Consider the following 19747-nt stretch of genomic DNA (forward strand, 5'->3'; position numbering starts at 1 on the left):
GTGCTTAGTGTGCGATAGGTTAAAATTAATAATTTTTTTTTCCTTCCGGGAATCTAAACTACATTCTTTATTTTAATTTTTGCATTTTCTTATTCAAAGCTTCCTGTGACTATATATATATATATATATATATATATATATATATATATATATATATATATATATTAATGCGTTAGTTCGTACTGGCATAAATTTATTGTGTGATTATCTCCCCTGAATATTAAGATTTGCTTTGTGATTATTAGTTATGTTTGCGATTGATAACGGCTTTATTTGAAGACTCCAAAGATGAGAAATCATTCCGGAATCATAAAACAAATGATTTTGGTCTTTTTTATATAATATTGAAAGCTATCTGCTATTCAGATTGTTGATTTTTCTGAAGTAATTAAGCCTCATTTAATTGCAGTACGATTATACAGTGTTTTTTTAAGCCCGTGCTTAAAAATTAGATCCATCCTCAAATATATAGACATTTTTGTATTGATTCCCTTAATCTAGCCCGTCATAATGATTACAATGTTTCTGGTTTTTATTTTTATGTTTGTAATAATTAAGATTATATCCATTAGACATTGTGTGTATCGAGTTGATAAAAAAAAGTACGCAGCGACGATGCGAGTCATATAAAATATCAATTTTTCTACTCTGCTATGTAAAAATTATAATAAATAAGAAATTTCTGAAACTATATAAACAAAAAGATAAATTTGGCGTTGAATTTTTCGGAGAAATATCACAAAATGTTAATTATATCACAAGCTTTATATATATATATATATATATATATATATATATAATTATTTTTTTTGCTATAATAATTAGATACCTACAGACAGTAGTGTTTCATCCTTTCAGAAATCTTCAGTGCAGGGTGTCACGATTAGCACCAGTCGAACGATTCGAACCCCGCAACACGAAACATCTCTGGCTCGATTAGTGAAGACCGTATCAATTCGGCTACGATTAACCGCGTGAAATAACGTTGAATTTAAACATTTTAATTTTAAATGTTCATTTACGTCAGCAAGACAGTGATCTAATCGTTATACGATGATCTATCCATAAGAGCTAAATTGACCGACTTTAATTCAACTGAAAGTGCTCAACTATAAGAAACGAATTTCTTAAAGGGGCTGTCATAATTATTTTTTTTACTGTAATAATTACATACCTAGAGACACTAGTGTTTCATCCTTTCGGGAATCTTCAGTGCAAGGTGTCACGATTAACACCAGTCGAACGATTCGAAATATATATATATATATATATATATATATATATATATATATATATATATATATATATACTTTTATATATACATATATATATATGCAGATATATATATATATATATATATATATATATATATATATATATATATATCCGTTACTTTTTTGAACAAGGTTTTATATTTAAAAAAATGGAACTTAACTTCTCCATGATCTGATGGCTTTTTTTGTTCTGTTTTTTGCTGTTTTTTTTTTGTTGTTGTTGTTGTTTTTTTTTTGTTTTTTTGAAGCTGTAATTTATCTTGGACAAGTATAATTCTGTTTTTTATGGATTACAACAGATTTTTAATGGACTCATTTCGGATTTATCCTATTCTGGATTTGACCGTCTTTCTCATGGGATTTTTATCATATCCTTTTTCTCCCTTGTTCCCTTTTCTTGCTTTCTTAATCTTATTGAATCCCTATAAACTGTCACTAACTGTTAAATAACCTTTTTGATTCAAGTATGCTTACTTTCATATTGTGTTTCATTTAATGCATTAACCGGCAAGATTTATTGTATATTCTGCAAACAGCTTCCTTTGATAAGAAAAAGTGCATTCTTCGAAACTCCACGGAATAAGGTTTTTCTTCTTTATTTGTACTCTTTGTCGGATTATTAAAATTTTATATACCTTCCTTAGAGGTTTATAATGTTTTCTTTTTTTAACATTGGAATACATTTTCAATAACAAGATTTTTAGTTTATATATATATATATATATATATATATATATATATATATATATATACAAAACTTTGAATATAATAAATATTTTATGATATTTCTCCGAAATATATATAGAGAGAGGGAGAAAGAAATATAAAGGAACAAACTGAGTTATGTGTTCATCAACACATAACTCTTCGTTTTTTTTTTCATTTTTATTTCAAGACTTCCTCTGGGTGATATATATATATATATATTCAGAATGTGAGGGATTATATATAATTATTTTCACAACTCAAAGAACGCCGCAGTCCACAAGAGCCATGCAAACCAACAAACCGGAAGTCTAAGACTCGATTTTCGCCCTCATTTGCGCTCATCAGTCAGACATATCCGCACCCGGGATTTGAAACCCGAGCCTCCTGCATGCGAGGCAAGCACTCTACCAACTGAGCAAACGCCCAAGAAATTCTATTAGCCAACACAGATCAAGCAAATGGCGACAAAATCAAGCTGTGGAATAGATCTACTTAATCTCGACAAGGGACGTGGTCATCCAACCAGACAGATATATAAAGAGAGAAAGATTATAAAGAAAATAAGAAAACGGCAATATAAAAATATATACTAATGCATATAGATTTAGTTGTTTATTCAATGATACATCAATTAGGGGTGTAGAATAAGTAAAACTCTTTATACCATAGTCTTTAGAAGTTTAATGCTTGTCATTAGAAGAAAAGAGAACATGCTAGGTACCATATTAGGGATGCCAAAATAACGTATTTAGTCGGATTATTCTTATTAAATGAATTAAATGTAGAATAGCACTTTAAAAGGCGGTCTCTATAGGAACGACGCTTTGTTAGTAACTGGAGCAAGCCTTAGGATATATAATTCAACCATAATTGAATTAAAAGAATTCTTGGGAAGCTTTTGCATTAACACAGCAATAGAAAATGAAAAAATACCTCAAACGTTCACGATGTATCCCTAAATCTTAATTGAGAATCATATTGTCCTTACCATAGGCCTACTCTATCGCTACACTATGTCCATACATTCTCTAACCACCCTAGAGTTGTCATTAAAGCAATCCCTGAATCAGTATCGAACAGAATTTCCAACTTATCTGTTAATTATAGCATATTCAAAGAAAATTCTAACTTTTACAATACTGCCTTAGTTAACAAACACATAGACTGTCAAAATACAGTACAAAACAAGTAATAATACGAAACATCTGAACATTGTCAGCATAATAACCCACGACATTAACAGATGCAAATGTAGAAAAAAAGTAAAATAAGCACAAGTTTTAATAAGCATAAGCAAAATAAACAACCTAATAATAACTTAGAAAGGGAGCACCCCCCCCCCAAAAAAAAAAAACATTTGGTTCAATCCACCTTAAAACAATAGGATAAAAACCAATATCCTGAAAGAATTCCCATATACCACCCTGAATACATCCGTTCCTCTCCCCTTGACCTATGCATCTATCTTGCAACCTTACTATGCATACCAATGTTAACATACAATAGTAGCGAATATCCATATATATATATATATATCCTCTGCATGTATTCATTGTCACTTCTCCAATTTCGCCGATACATCTCTCACATGTCATTTAATCATCGTCTCTTCATTTCTTCACCTAAAGCCTAAATTAAAATTTATCTGTAACCGCCCCCACAATGAATCCTAATATCTGACAACACCTTTTTAGTCCTCTTCCCCGAGAATATGGCTTTCCCCTACAAAAAGGCCCTTATACTTGCGATTTTTTATACAAATTTAACAATAAATCTTTATCAAATAGTCTATTCTAGTTTTTATACAAATTTAATAATAATTATTTTTATAAAATGGTTTAGTTTGATATACTTGCAAATTTTTATACAAATTCAACGACAAATCTTTATAAAATAGTCCATTCTAACTTGATATACTTTTAGTTGCAGCTCAGAATTTTACAGCCACTTCCCCTGCCCCATAACCCTGCAATAAGCAGCCACACAGAAGCATTTGAAAGCTACTCTTCCCCTAACTCAACCGGCCAGACTCCTAATTACACATGTTCCTTACATTCCTCCCCCATCTTTTTATTCCTCGTTTTTATTTGACTGCTGATATTTTTGTATTCTCTGTTTGTTAAACACTTGTCTTCAACATTCTTGCTTATTTCAATTTCACTCGGATTATTCTTGGAAGTAATTTAAAAATTACTTTGACTTTTTCATCCGTAATCTTATCCCAGGACTAAATCATCCACTACATATTAGTATATTTGCCACTGGGAATACAAGGCAACTTCCCGAATCCAACTCAACCCACCTTCTGGAGAAGGACAGCGGATACATCCCTGCATAATATTCTTTTTATAGCTTCACTATTTAAAAAGAATTCAAACTTCCATCACTAACCGCAACACACTACTCTGAATCACCTGTTGAATTGGATCTTGAAACTAAACTTCCTTAGCTCAATTCTATGACTATTTGCTTGGACCTAATGCAAACGGCATTCGTGACAAGATCAAAGTGTAGCATCTGTTCCGGCAGATACTGCAGGCGGGGACCATATGTGGGGGCGACCCCACATGTAAGACCTTGGTCAGTATGGGGGCGGCCCTTCATGCCAATTGTCACTATCCAGCTCCCCTACTCCCCGGGGAGCTGGTCCCCATTTCCCCTTCACTCCTCACATTAAAAATCGGCCTTGTGCCTAATTTGCTCGGTGGGGGAGCAAATAAATACCATCTGTTCCGGCAGATGCTGCAAAGCTATGACTAGCAAAGACCATATGTGGGGCCAACCCCACATATCTGAACTTGGTCACTGAAGGGGCAACCCTTCATACCAACAGTTTCTAATCCAGCTCCCAGGTGTAATAAGAACGAATCAATCAGGTACCCAAACTGATGTATAAAATATACTAAATCTCTTTGCATTTTTCAGTGAAAGATTTTGCCTTGATACTAGAAGGGATCTACTAATCTTGATTGGATTAGTACTGTAATTCTTTACAATTTAATGTCGTCTTCAAGTCCAGCGTAAACAAGTTCTTATTGAACTACATACTTTGACCCCTAATCCTCGAGTGAGTTACTGGCCTGATATGTGGTGACCCGTTTGTAATTTGTTTTTTAATTTTAAACAAATCTTCTCTGGCTGGATTGATGCTACTAATTTTTGCTTGTGACAACTACATTTAATGATTGCAATTGGATAATTTTCTTTTCTCTACGAAAGTTATTTTTGTTGTCATCATCTTTTTTATCATAATGTAGGTGTCTAGCAACTTTTTTCATGTTTGGGTGGACGATTATTCGAAATCGGAATCGGAAAAAACAGTTCCTCATTTCCGATGCTAAAAGAGATTATTTTGATTGCTTTTATTATTTCTCTTTGTTTAAAATTAAGCTAACATTACTAATGGTACTAATGATAAATAGGGCTATGACAACAGCATATTCTTTTCCTGGTTTTGATTCTCAGATATATATTCATTGATATATTATATATATCTAGAGTGATCTGATTCTCGGTAGATTAATTGTGTCTAACTGTGTCGGTATATACTCGAGAGTCGAAACAATGAAAAGAATATGTTGATGTCATAGCCCTAATGATAAGTAATATATATTTATTGATTTTAAACTTCTGGTTGAATGAATAGATAACCCATGGGTATTTTTATGTTTGCAAACATATATATTACATAATTATTTCGGTAATCCGAAAATTAACAATTCTAGCGCTAATATTTAGAGATTTTTAAAGAATCGGAATAGGTAATTGTATTGGAATCGGAAATTAAGAACAAAATCGTTAATTGTATCAGAATCAGAAAAAAGTGGAATTGCTCAATTAACGAACTTGGAGTGATTACATCAGCATCCGACAAAGCCAAAGCTTTCGATAAGAACTTGGCATCAAACTCAACATTGTGTGATAATGGCTGCTTATCCCAAAAATTTCCTCCAGGGACTGAAAATACTGCGAACAACATCCATATATTCAGTCGAGATGTTTCCAGGCTTATCAAAAACATTGATTCCAGAAAGGTCACTGCCCCTGACAACATTTTAATCATAGTGCTCAAAAAACTGCCACTGAAATTAGCTCCTGTATTAACAAACGTGCTTGAACGTTCCCTTGCGATATGCTTCCCAACACCTTGGAAATCCTTGACTGTCTTATCAGTATTTAAAAATACAAAGAATTGGTTTTCTGCATGAAAACCGTTTACCCATTAACCCTTATCCTCGAGGGGCCTTCGTCTTTGATAAATGGTAACTCCACAGTAAAAATAATCAGTATAGATCAGTCAGCTTTCTGCACGTCATAAGTAAGTTGCTTGAGTCAGTGAGAAGTTCTCTACAACTCAAAGCAAAAACAACATATTCAGCGACAAGCAATATGGTTTCTGTTCTGAGAGATCAACAGCTTATGTGATAAGGTAATATCATACAGGATTAGTGAATCTATTGACGATGACTTCTTTTCTAAAGCAATAGCTCTTGACATATCTAAGGTATTTAATAGGGTTTTGCATAAAGTTCTACTTCACACGATTTCCAGCTACAGAGTAGCTGGAAATGTCCTCTAAACCATAAAATTCTTTCTCTCTGATAGGTTTATTAAAGTAGTCGTTAATGGGCAGAAATTTGAAGCTCACATTATTAGCACTGGTTTGCCTCAGGGATCCATCCTTAGCTCAACTCTCTTCATGATCTTTCTTAGCAATCTCCCAAATTATATGCTACGATCATTCGTCGATATCTATGCAGAAAATAATACAATTGATCGCAACACTTCAAAGGCCGACAAAGACAAGGATCTTTGTGATTTTTTCTTCTCCAACTTGGGAATCTTATTTTGACGAAATTCTCTACCTGTACAAGAGTCAAATACGCCCAAAGAACGAGTATTGTTTCAGCATATGGGGGGGAGTTACTCATAGTACCTCTTCCTGCCTTGACAGGGTACAAGGCCGTCTTAGAAATTTTGTGGGCAAGGAAACAGCGAAACAGTACTGCATGTGGATAACTATATATATATATATATATATATATATAAATATATATATATATATATATATATATATGTACTTTTCTCCCTTTTTCCGTTTCTTGCTTTCTCAATCTCTTTGAAACTTTGACTTTTTGGTACTAGTGCAGAAAATGATCCGGACGTAACTCAGCCACTGCTTGGCTGTGACCGGAACACTGACATCAACAGCCGGAGTAAGCCGAGCGTCGCCGTAACATAAAGCTGAGCCAATGAAAATGAGGCGCGATGTTTTTCAACGCGGCGTGCGTTGCAAATTCAAAGCAGCAGACGACAATTTAGAAGAGGAAGAAAAGAAAAAAGAAAAAAGAAAAGTAAAAAAACACACACTGTTCCTACATTAACGGAAAAGGCACACAAGTTATTAAATTCAGGGTAGGAAGAAAAAAAAGTGTAAAAGAAAATATGAATTTCACATCTTTATGTGACCAACCCAAAACTCCAGCCGGAGTTTGCCAACAAAAAAAAAATTACTAGAAACGTGTTCGTCAGCTTATGAGAAGAACCAAAGTCAGCGATGGCTATGCCTGGAGGTGTCAGGCTAGCAATTGCCGAACGTATAATTCACTAAGGACTGGCACATTTTTCGCCAAGTCCAGGCTTACAATAGCAACAACTATCAAAATTATTTACCTGTGGGCCTACCAGCTAGCTACGAAAAAAGATCTCCAACGCGAATGCGGTTTAAGGTCATCACATACCATCACCGATTGGAAAAATTTCCTGAGAGAGACCCGTGGAGAATATTTTCTCAAAAATTCCCGGCAGTTAGGGGGCCCGGGCCATACGGTGGAAATAGACGAGGTAGTATTCAATCGCCGAAAACATAACGTAGGCCGACTAATCACACCGGTCTGGGTCTTCGGTAGATACGACCCCGCTGAAAAGGCGGGTTTCTTAGTGAGTGTACCAAACCGGAATGCAGAAACCCTCCTAACCTTAATAAAACAGTATTTTGGTGCCGGAGCCCACGGTCGTATCAGACTGTTGGAAGGCATACAACAAAGTGGGGGAGAGGGTTATCGCCGTTTAACGGTGAACAAATGTTTGACTTTTCATAATTTTCTAAAAAAAAAAAAAAAAAAGACTTTTCCCCGCCCCCCCAAAAAAAGTCTGGTTTCTTCTTTTTTTCCTTTTTATGTAAAAAAAAATGTTTCAACTTTACATGTTTTTCTATAAAGAAAACATAAAAAAGACCCCCCCCCCAAAAAAAAAAAAGAAAAGAACAGTTTTGTAACAAAAAAAGAAAAGAAATCTTTGAAAGTATTGTTTTGGACTTACCAGTGAACCTTTTATTGAACTAACAAATATTTAGAATTATTTTTCCATAAAAAAATATTTATATAAAAAAAAATGTTATACCATTTTCCTTTATCGTTAATAAAACTTTAAAGTTCCAAGGTAATTTTTCCTTTTCTTTTTCTTGTCATGCTATGCGACGCTCGACTTAATTTCCTCAGCGACGGTCGGCTTACTACGGCTGTTGACGTCAGTGTTATCGACTTTGTTTCCATTCGTAGCCAAGAGTGACCAACAAAATGATGTTTCCTTACAAAGAGATAATGTTATATATATATATATATATAATAATATAAATATACAAGAAATAAATGTTACCATAGTCAATAAAAGTTACTTTTATAGTAGAAAAGTTCATTGGTTTGTATTTTTAAGTAGTTTGTAAAAAAAAAAAATTTTAATTCACGAATTCAAAAAAAATAAAAATGGCAGCGACTTTGAAATGGAGAGTCCCGTTTTCAATTTGAAGGAGGGGCATCTAAGCATTCTGTGTTAACAATTTAAGAGAGTTCCGTCAATGTAAGGAATATTTATAAACATATTTTAATGTTTTCCGTTATTTTGTGCTTGAGGAATATTCGATTATGGCATGTGTAGTTTATATAAAAATGCATTTAAGTAGTTATCGCCTCAAATTTCGTTTTAATTTTGGTCCGCTGAAATTATTTCAAGTAAAGAGCATTAAAACCTATTTACAAACACAAAAAAAAACATGAACTGAACTTTTATTGACTATGGTAACATTTATTTCTTGTATATTTATTTTTTCGGGTATTCGTTTGTTGGTTTTTCTGCTAAGCGCTTACTAAATAATATCGACGAAATATCGAAAAACAAAGAAACAAAAACAGTTTTGAAAAATAATGAAGCTTTACTTACTTTAGTAAAATAATCCGAAACAGCAAAATGGGATATTAAAAAAGTAAACACTTAATTACTTTTGTTTTTTAAAGCAAAGAATCGATATAAATATGAAGAAGAAGAAAATGGAACCCTTTTCAAGCAGAACAGCTTCGTTTCAGTTTTACAGTATTGAACGGTGTAGTATTGCGCCGTCGGATTCAGGGTTGTACTATTGTAATGTAAGGAACACGCAGAAAGGGTTGTAATCAACTGAATTCCTTCTAGTACACCGACAAAAAAGCTTAAACAGATATATAAATAAAAATAGAAAGATTATGTAAATGTTTTTAAAAAGACACGTAATCACGTGAGCAGGATTTTTTCCTTCTTTTGACACGATAACAAGTAACGTTCTTATTTTTTATTATTTATCTATTTATCTATTTTCGAAAGAATGGCACGTACAAGTGGAGAAGGAAAAAACAGAGTTATGCAAAATTTGTGTCGAGAATTGTCTAAAGTTCCGACTTTTTTTTTTTTAATAATTTTAATAAGAACGTGAATTTATGAGGTGAATTTATTCGACACAATATGATTCAACTCAAAAAAATAAATAAAAGCTAACGTGAATTAAGATTAAAGTTAAGGTGTTATTGTGGACCCTCACCGCTTTTAAAAAACCTTGTTAAACTTTGTGACATATTTACATTCTATGGGGGTTAGTCACGAACGAACACCCAATAATTTTATTATACCATATTTCTTCAAACTGAAACATAATTATCAAAGTATACTTACGCAAATAGATATGAAAAGTCTTTGTTACAGTTGTGCCATATTTCCATGGAGTATAGGCGCAAACGCTGACCCCACAATTTTATTATACCATCCCTATTTAAGTTGAAACATACTTATCAAAGTATTCTTATGTACATCTATATCAAAACCCCCTTGCAAACATTTCTTTTTTTTCATTTTTTATTTCCATATTTTGGGGGCCAGACGCGAACGCAGACCCCAGAATTTTAATGAACCACCGTTCTGCCAGATAAAGCATAACCATTCCTGATCCTCGATACATCTTCTATCATTATATGTAATCAGTTTTTAAAATAGTCAACCATATAGGAGCCTATTCGTGATCACACACACGCACACACACACACACACACGTTCAGCTTTATATTATATATATATATTGTGTGTATATGCATATGTGTATGTGCTAATATGCGCGTCCGTGTGTCTAATGATATAATTAATTATATTTCTTTTTAATTTTATAATGTCTACTATATATCAATTATTATGTCTATTTAAATATATAAAATCCTCTAACCACCAGACGATGTTTATTCACACTCATGCTTTTTTTTCTCTGTAAGAAGTCTTAATTACCAATTTGAGATGTTGCTGCATAGGCATTCGCGCCATAAATAAATATCGTCGAAAAATGAGATTGCACACGAGGACATTTCAAATATTGTCTTTTGGCTCGGCGCATTGTTAAAATGACCGACACACCTTGCGATGAAGCTAATTGAAGCTAATTTCCCAAACAAGCGCTCCTTAAGTAAATTGGCTCTTCACGCATTGAAACCCTACACTGTCTCGTCCGTCTTGTGTTAGTTTAACCATCATAAACAGCACCGCTGAATGGTAATGTTGATGACGTCTTTGTCAAAGTACCAAAGTGTAGCCCCATATAGAGAGCGACTTGCTTGTTTTCTGCCAACACCAAGCCGGAAAACAGTGGGCGTTCAGTGGGTTGGGAGGGTCTCACTACCATTTATTATATTTTTTTGACCTTTTCTCCCCACCTCAAGCCAATGAAATAAAATTAAACGAACGACTTTTTATAAAATTGTATGTTTACCAATTTCTTTTATTGTTTATTTAAAAAAAAAACAGAAAAAAACACACACACTATATGATTTGACAATCTTAGGTAGGATAACCCCCTGTACGTTTGAAGTATTGTGGTAAATGAGAACTTTAGCTAGGATGAAGCATAGACTAGGACATGTACAGTAACGAGGATGACCATAGATACCCCTCTCCAATTTGTGAGTGGCCTTGTGCCTAATTTTTTGTTTATTACTGTTTGGTTTGTAAACTTTTCAGACCAATATATAATTGCTAAATATATATATATATATATATATATATATATATATATATATATATATATATATATATATATATATATATATATATATATATATATATAACTCCAAGTGTAGTATTTGTTCTGATAGTACATTTCATTTTTGTTGGACTCGATTAGTGAAAATAAATCCTTCTAGACTGAGGTAATTGTACTTTTTGTCCAAATTTAGACTATTACATTTTAGAGAGCTCGATTTTTTTTACATTATGAACTTACATTGTTTATATCTTTACCCTCGTGGAGAAGAAAGTAAATAGGGACTGATATAACTCGGTCGTGTCCACTTATTTAGTTTCGCTTCGGAAACATAAACGTTATCTTTTATATCAAATATTTTCAGTTCCTCTGATTATGCTATATATCAACAAATGCAGCACCGAACTCAGCTAAGACATCTTTCCCAGGAGGAAATAAAGCTACCGCGCATTAAATAACTGCTATTATAATCGTTAGTTTTGTTGTTGTAGTTATTCGAGAGTGGATTATTATTCCCGATATCCTATTCAACATTAAACAAGATCGCATCATAAAAAATATTACAAAAGGATGTTTACATCACAAAGTATCATTATAAATATTTACGATGGGTTGAAAGGAAAGATTTTTTGTCCATATCAGTTGCATAATTTCGATGATATAAAAAAAGAAGCGAAAAGTTTAACTGAAACAAAAGAGGACAAAATAAAACGATGAAAACTTATTTAAATACATTACGTACATAACGTGATGTAATCTCTCCGATATGTGTTGCTTAATAGATTCGGTAATAAATTTAATCTAATATATAAAAGGCTATATGTCTATCGGTCTGTCCATCTGTCTGTTTGTCTGTCTGTTTGTCTGTCCGTCTCCACATTAGATTTTTTTACGGGCCGTTCTTTTATGGGTCTTTAGCCGGTTAAAATAGTTTTGAAGGGTCAAAATTTGAAAGTCGTTATACATTTTGTACATTCATCTTAGTTTATTTTTAATCAGTTTATATGCGTGTCACGTTAATACAGTGGTAACGTCGCCAGCTTTGAATGCTACAGTTTATCTTGCAATTTCGATTCTAACTGATGGCACCCAAATATTTATTTTTAACTTTTGAAATGACGACTCTATAATCTGGACATTAAAATATCATATTTAAGCGTATTTTATGACCGGGCAAATAGTGTTATATGTAAAGTAAAGTCAATTATACTCCTCTACATGGAGCTCGATAGCTTTTGTAACGAAATCAACACGCATTTTTTCGCTTAGTTATTTCTGCTACACATTGATCTGTAACGTAGCCTTTACAAACAAAGGAAAAAAGAAACAAAAACCGGGTAGGCATTTTTCTCTTTTCTTAAAACATGGCGTTTATTACGTTTTTCTTCAGCTCGCTGCCACGCGTCAATTTCACCTGTGGTGTTTCTCTTTATTCCGACTGCACACTGGACACAGCCAGCCAATTTTCGCCTTCATTTTACACGTCCATTTTCTTCTACATTGACTTTGCTTCTCCCCGACCACGTGATGTCGTTTTTTTTTTCTTTTTCTTCGGACGCAAGCCCGAGTACCCTTGTCAATTTGCATACACTTCAAACGCTGCTCGTACTGCTAATACAATCGTTTACAATCCATCCTTCGATTGCTGATGACATTTTATACGCGCTCTTATACGCTCTATTGCAGATCTATATTGTTGAAAAACATAATTTGGGTTTGGTTCGTTTTCTAAATGTTAATATATACTACTACTCGATTTTTATTGACCCTACACACAGAGAATCGGAGGAATTTTCGCTCTCACGCTAAGATCTACTACCATTGCTAACAACGTACATCGAGAAGATTTTCTTGTAGATTATAAAATAAGCGTTTTATTTAAATTGTAATATTATAATTAATGTGTCGAGGTGGCACCCCTACAGATTCTGATAATGGACTATTCCTCACGTTATTTGCTGTGACCAACTTCTGCTTTTCAGCAGTTTGAACCCAAGACTCACAGAGTAACTTTACTTTGTCCGCCAGTTGAGCGGAATTCCCACTTTATTAACATCGTTATATTATTGATCCCCCGATTTATCGGAGAGGGGCCAATGTTTTTAGTGGCGCCCGTGCGTCCGATAATCCGGACAATTGCTAGATAACCGTTCATTAGTTTTTTCCTGAAATTTTGCCACAAATTGTATTTCATTAAATAGATTTGCACAGTAAAAAAATTTTTTGCGAAAATTCCCATTGCGTCCCCAAGGGCTCAAAAGAGGTAAAAAAAATACCCTAAAATGATCTAAAATAACACGTTTTCCCCCATAATTTTTTATTCATCCGTTAGATTTTTCTGAAACTTGGCGCAAATGTGGAGCCCATTGTTCTTAATATAAATCCAGCATGGGTGACCCTGGAAAAATGTTGGTTCGCGTCCCCGGAAACTTTTACTGCTACAAACGTCTCTTTTTTCATATTTCTCAACAAAAAACTTTATATGTCTGACTATATAGTGGGTTTTTAAGGTAAAATTGTGAAAATGCAATGTTCGTTCATTTTCGCTGGTATTCGGCGTATACGGGGGCTCAAAAGAGGTTTAAAAAATGCCCCAAAATGGTCAAAAATGACATTTTTTGCCCATTACTTTTGTCCCATTACTTTTGCCCCATCCATTAGATTTTTCTGAAACTTAGCGGAAATGTTAAGGCAACGTTGGCCCTTCACACTTCTCACATTCATCATTTCTTCACTGGCGTCATCTCACATGCAGCACCAGAAGGGGACCACGCATGTGTGGCTTGTTCATTTTACTGTTTCTGAGTCTTCTTGCTATATTCTTTCCAACATTTACACCATAACATCGTGTTAGTTGGATAACCATCTTTTTAGTTGACGAAATAGAAATAAACTTGACATTATTAGCCATTTGCTATTATTATAATTATTCAAGACACAAGCAGCAGGTTTGATTATTGATGATGATAATAATGGGCCTAACTACCTTTTATCTTTTATTTTAGTATAAACACGCGCGTGCGCGCGCACACACACATATATATATGTATGTGTGTGTGTGTGTGTGTGTGTGTGTGTGTGTGTGTGTGTGTGTGGAAGAGTGCTCGATTTTTGGAATAGAAAAGGTGTATATAATTAAACGGGTTTCAACAATGTACACATTTATTTATTTTATTTTATTCACTATAAAATTATTACAAGTGAAATGTAAAGGGATGCTGAGATCCTAAATTGAAAGTGTTTTTAGCAAGATGACTGTTCAAATTACATTTAAATTTCTATATGTGCTAACAATCGGGAAACCAAGGAAATTGGGGGAGAAAGTTTTCCGGCATTTGGAAATCTCTACAGTGACGAGGTGCGGGTTTGCTTCTTGTCGGACTGGTCAAGAATATTTACACTGAGGGAGACAAGTGAAGGACGTTTACAGAGTCCATTCCCCATTAACTCTTTTCTGTTGTATAATTTTGTTGTTATTTAAATTTACCTTAAATAGAGTATATTGCCACTGAAGTGTAAGGGGTACTCTGGCAATAGTCAGATTTATAAGGGATAACCTGGATGAGAAGCTGGGCAGTACGATGTTTGTTCGCATTGTATGTAAACATTTGAATGTTGGTATGGGCGGGGGAAGGAAAGGAATTCAACAGGCAAGTGAACCGATGAGGAGAAACTGTTAGAGTAACAAAAGGTTTCTATTAAAGATCCAATTAAGAAGGCGTTGTATTATGCTGTTAGTTGAGTGAAGCAGGTGTATTTATGTTTTGGTGAATACAAGTGCATTAAGTTCATCGGGGCACATTCCGTAGAAGTACTTATAAAACAAGCACAGGTATACAGCGTGGCGGCTATTGGAAGAGGGATTGGAACTTCGTAGAGACTATATGGAACCTATCAGGTTTGAGATTTATTATTGTACTCTGTCCTAGATAGAAAAAACTAGTTATTGGTCAACAATATTTCATGCATGGGTGAATAGTAACTTTATAGAAATATCGGATTATATGAATATCGGATTATAGAGTAGATTAGTACAGAAAGATATGGAATTAATGGATAATGTTTATATACGTATTCAGGCAAGACATAATGTCCTCTCCTCGAGTGGAATTGATGTCCGATGTTGGTTCATTAACGTTTTCTAAGGTTCCGATCTGAATCTACATCCCGACTTGACGGATTTATTTGATGACGTCAGGTAAATTATCGTTGTTTTATCGACGACGATGACGCCCTGAACGAGACTTACGTATGTGCAAACGACAATATTATTTTAAACAACCAGGGACTTTGATCTGCTTTATGTTTGTGGAAAATCTCTGACATTCTTTGGAAATCTCTAGAGAAATCAAGCGGACAATCGCGGTGGATCGAGAATGTTCCCAGGCGTGCGCTGTTTCCTGCTTTTATTTCTCCAACGCGGCAATAAAGAAAATGGCGACAACTGAATTAACGCGGAAGTGTGAAACAGCTAAGCTCTTTTTATCTCCCCCTCCGGGAGCGGGAATACTGGCTGAACACGCGGCTTTCGTTCGTCAAACAGCACAGCAAATTCTCACAGCTCCACTGATAAGCAAAGCGGATTGTCATCGAGATTGAGATGTACAGGAGAAAAGGAGAAGAAAAATGGAATCACGCGGAAACGGATTAGAAATCGCAAAAATGAGACATTATTTCATTTGGTTGATTTTTTTAATTTTATTTTTATTTTTATTTCACCCAATAAGATTAAATATTGTACAAGGTATACGTGAGCTGACTTTGTTGCGTTGTTAGAAACCCAGCTATCTCTCTTTCTCTCTATTTTCCTCCTCCTCTCTCTCTCTCTCTCACACTCTCTCTCTCTCTCTCTCTCTCTCTCTCTTTCATCTGTATATATTTCTCTCTTTCGTTTTTGTTTCTCTTTTTCTTTTGGTCTCGCAGCTGTCTCGTTCTCTCTAATTCTCTATTTCTTTTCTTTTCTGTCTGTTTCACATCTATCATAACCTGCCACTTTCTCTCTATATGCCTCATCTTATTTTTTCCTCGCTTTCTCTCTGCCCCATATTTATGGGTACCTGTCTCTTTCTCCCTATGTTTCTCTTTCTTATCTGTTTCTCACTCCTTTCCCCTCTCTCTCTCTCTCTCTCTCTCTCTCTCTCTCTTTCTCTTTCTCTTTCTCTCTCTTTCTCTCTGTTTCGCATCTATAGGTACCTGTCTCTCTATTTCTCTCTTTCTTTCTTTTTTTTCTCTTATTTATTATCTCACATCTGTGTATACCTGTCTCTTTCTCTCTGTCTTTCTTTTTTCTTTTTCTTGTACTTTGTCTCATTTTTTTTTTTTTTTTTTTTACTCACGTTCACGCCTAACAATGTATATCGCCACTTGGACGTAAGGGGCTAATATTTTGGACAATGCTTAAGAAAGATTAACAAGATGTTGGTTTACGTTACATTTAAGCTTCTGCATATCAGTACAGTCAGGGAAGCAGGTAACAGGAATGGAATTTCACGGTCTAGTTTTTCGAAGAAAGAAACTATTAGAAACTATTAGAAGTAGAAAGTTTTCTGGCATTTAGGTACCTCAACAGTGAGGGGCGAGATTTTGTTGCTAAGCGTGTTTGTCGGGGTTATGTACGTCGAGGGGGCACAAGTGCAACGAGTTCATCAGAGCACATTCCATTATTTATTATTCTATTATCATATCTATGGGCACCTACCGCCCCTCTCTCTCTCTCTCCCTCTTTTTCTCTCTCTCTCTCTCTCTTCTTTTCTTTTCTCCTCTATCTGTCTCTAACATATATGGGTATCTGTCTTTTTTCTGTCTCTCTCTCTCTTTCTCTCTCTCTCTTTCCTTTTCTTTTCTCCTCTATCTGTGTCTAACATATATGGGTATCTGTCTTTTTTCTGTCTCTCTCTCTCTCTCTCATTCTCTGTCTTTCCTTTTCTTTTCTCCTCTATCTGTGTCTAACATATATGGGTATCTGTCTTTTTTCTGTCTCTCTCTCTCTCTTTTTCTCTCTCTCTCTCTTTCCTTTTCTTTTCTCCTCTATCTGTCTGTAACATATATGGGTATCTGTCTTTTTTCTGTCTCTCTCTCTCTTTCTCTCTCTCTCTCTTTTCTTTTCTTTTCTCCTCTATCTCTGTCTAACATATATGGGTATCTGTCTTTTTTCTGTCTCTCTCTCTGAGTTTCTTCCTATGTATCTCTTTTCTTTTACCTCTGTTTTTGTCGCTCTATTGTCTCTGTTTTCTCACTCTGTCTACCTTTTCTCTGTCTCTGTCTATCTCTCTTTTTGTGTGTCTCACGGTGTCTTTTTCTTTCTGTCTCTATCCTTTACTGTGTTTTTCTGCCTCTCTCTCTCTCTCTTTCTCTCTCTCTCTCTCTCTCTCTCTCTGTCTTAACCCCCATCTCTCCCTCTCTTTCTCTCTCTCTTTCTCTCTCTCTCTGTTTTCCTTCTTCTATTTATCTTTTCATGTGTTTCTGCTTGCATGCTTTTTACGTTTTTTTTTCTTTTTGCTGTTGTTTTGTTTTTCTCTGGCTATCACTAATTTTATCTGATTCATTTGTAATGCAAGTTCCTGAATAACACAATTTATTTCCTGGAGTTTACGAATCTGAAGAAAATATTTTACGGAAAGGTTCTTATTTACTTGCCAGCTACGAGGGTAAAGTATCGATTTTTTTTTTATATGAAGAATTTCAGCTCAACCAAAACTTTAACTCTGAGTTAAAAAAAAAAATAAAATAAACATTGTCTCAGTCTAGAAGGTATTCTCCTTTTCTTACTGAGTACATCGCATAAACTTTGCCTTGATTTCAGTCCGAAAACAAAGAAAGGACTATTTGATTTAGAAATATGTTTACGCCATAATACGCGTATATATTTTAGTAGAATATTAATAGCGTTATATTACAAAAGCCACTTCCCCACAAATATATATAAAACAGAATCAAAACTCAAATTGATCAATTTATATATCTATAAAAGGGGGAATGTATCTGTGGAGACAATTCTAAACTTATATATCCAACGAATTTTTTATCTAAATGAAATTTGGTATATAGGGTATTCAGACGTGTGGATAAAATTTTAATCTGTTTTCACACTGGAAAAGGGCTGCTAAAGGGTAAAAACTGAAAAATCGGTACTCGGGGTCATCGGATTTTTATCTGTTTTCCAACTGTTTCACGAATGTTCATGCGCGAATCGTTCACATGACAGCTTCCTTATGTAAAGAATCAGTATGTTTGAAAACACTTTTTAAAGATCGTGTCAAACTGGCGTAATGGTTATCGTACTTCACTCATTGTTTTAAGGGTTTGATTTCTCAGCTCAATTATATTTTTTTACTTAAAAAAAGTGAACTGTTTAGAAAAAAATAATAATCGCATGCACATGTCTCAGTTTGTTTCGTTTTTTTTACTATAATTTTTAATATTACATTTTCACACCCAATTTTGAATTTCAAAATGGCGTAATGGAAACATAATAAAGGTATTTGCAGCTTCTCCTCCAATTTTTGAAATTTTAATCATGTCAAATTACACTTTATTTCCTTTTGACGGATTGATTGTTGCTATATTTTCTGATGAGTTAATGTCATAATAGACTCACTGATTGATATAATAATTAAGTGATTGACTTTGCGCTACGAAACAATACTTTCAGGAATTGTAAATGCCAACCTAATTAAAGGAATAAATTATAAGATGGTCAACATCATGAATTTCGAAATATAGTTTTTTGTTATTTATTCAATATATTGCCCTGTAATTACATTGAGTTCCTAAATAAGGATTGGTATATATTATAAGAAAATATATTTTTACAGAAATATATATATATATATATATATATATATATTATAACAATAATCTATACATCTATAAAAATGAAATTGTCTGTGTGTATATGTGTGTGTTTGTGTGTACATTTCCCTACCAAATTACTCTGTCAATTTTCAGTCTACAGACTCGAGATTTGACACACGGGGTATTGGGATTTGGGAAAATCTTCTTAATCGTTTTTAAACCAGAAATTTGGCTGTCAAGGGCTTAAAATTCAACGATACGACCATTGACAACTCTACCAGACTCCCCCGCTAATTTTGGGTCTAAACACTTGAAATTTTAGATGTAGGTTACTTGGACATGGATCAAACTTTTTAATTTGATTTGAGCCCAAAATAATAAATGTTAAGGGATCACAATTAAGGTCAAAGTTAAAAAAAATTACCTCTGCGGTCTCTACCAAATTACTCAGTGAATTTTTGGTGTAAACATATGAATTTTTACATAAAGTGTGTTCAGGCATAGGTCAAGCTTTTTAATCAGTTTTTAGACGAAATTTTGGCTGCCAATGGGTCAAAGTTCAAAAGATTTGACCCTTGTGGTCTCTAGCAAACTATTCAGCCAATTTTGGGTCTAAACATTTCAAATTTTACATAAAGGATAT

Source organism: Euprymna scolopes, chromosome 39 (genome assembly GCF_053919585.1).
Source record: "Euprymna scolopes isolate OS-2025 chromosome 39, ASM5391958v1, whole genome shotgun sequence".
In the NCBI taxonomy this organism is placed as follows: Eukaryota; Metazoa; Mollusca; class Cephalopoda; order Sepiida; family Sepiolidae; genus Euprymna; species Euprymna scolopes.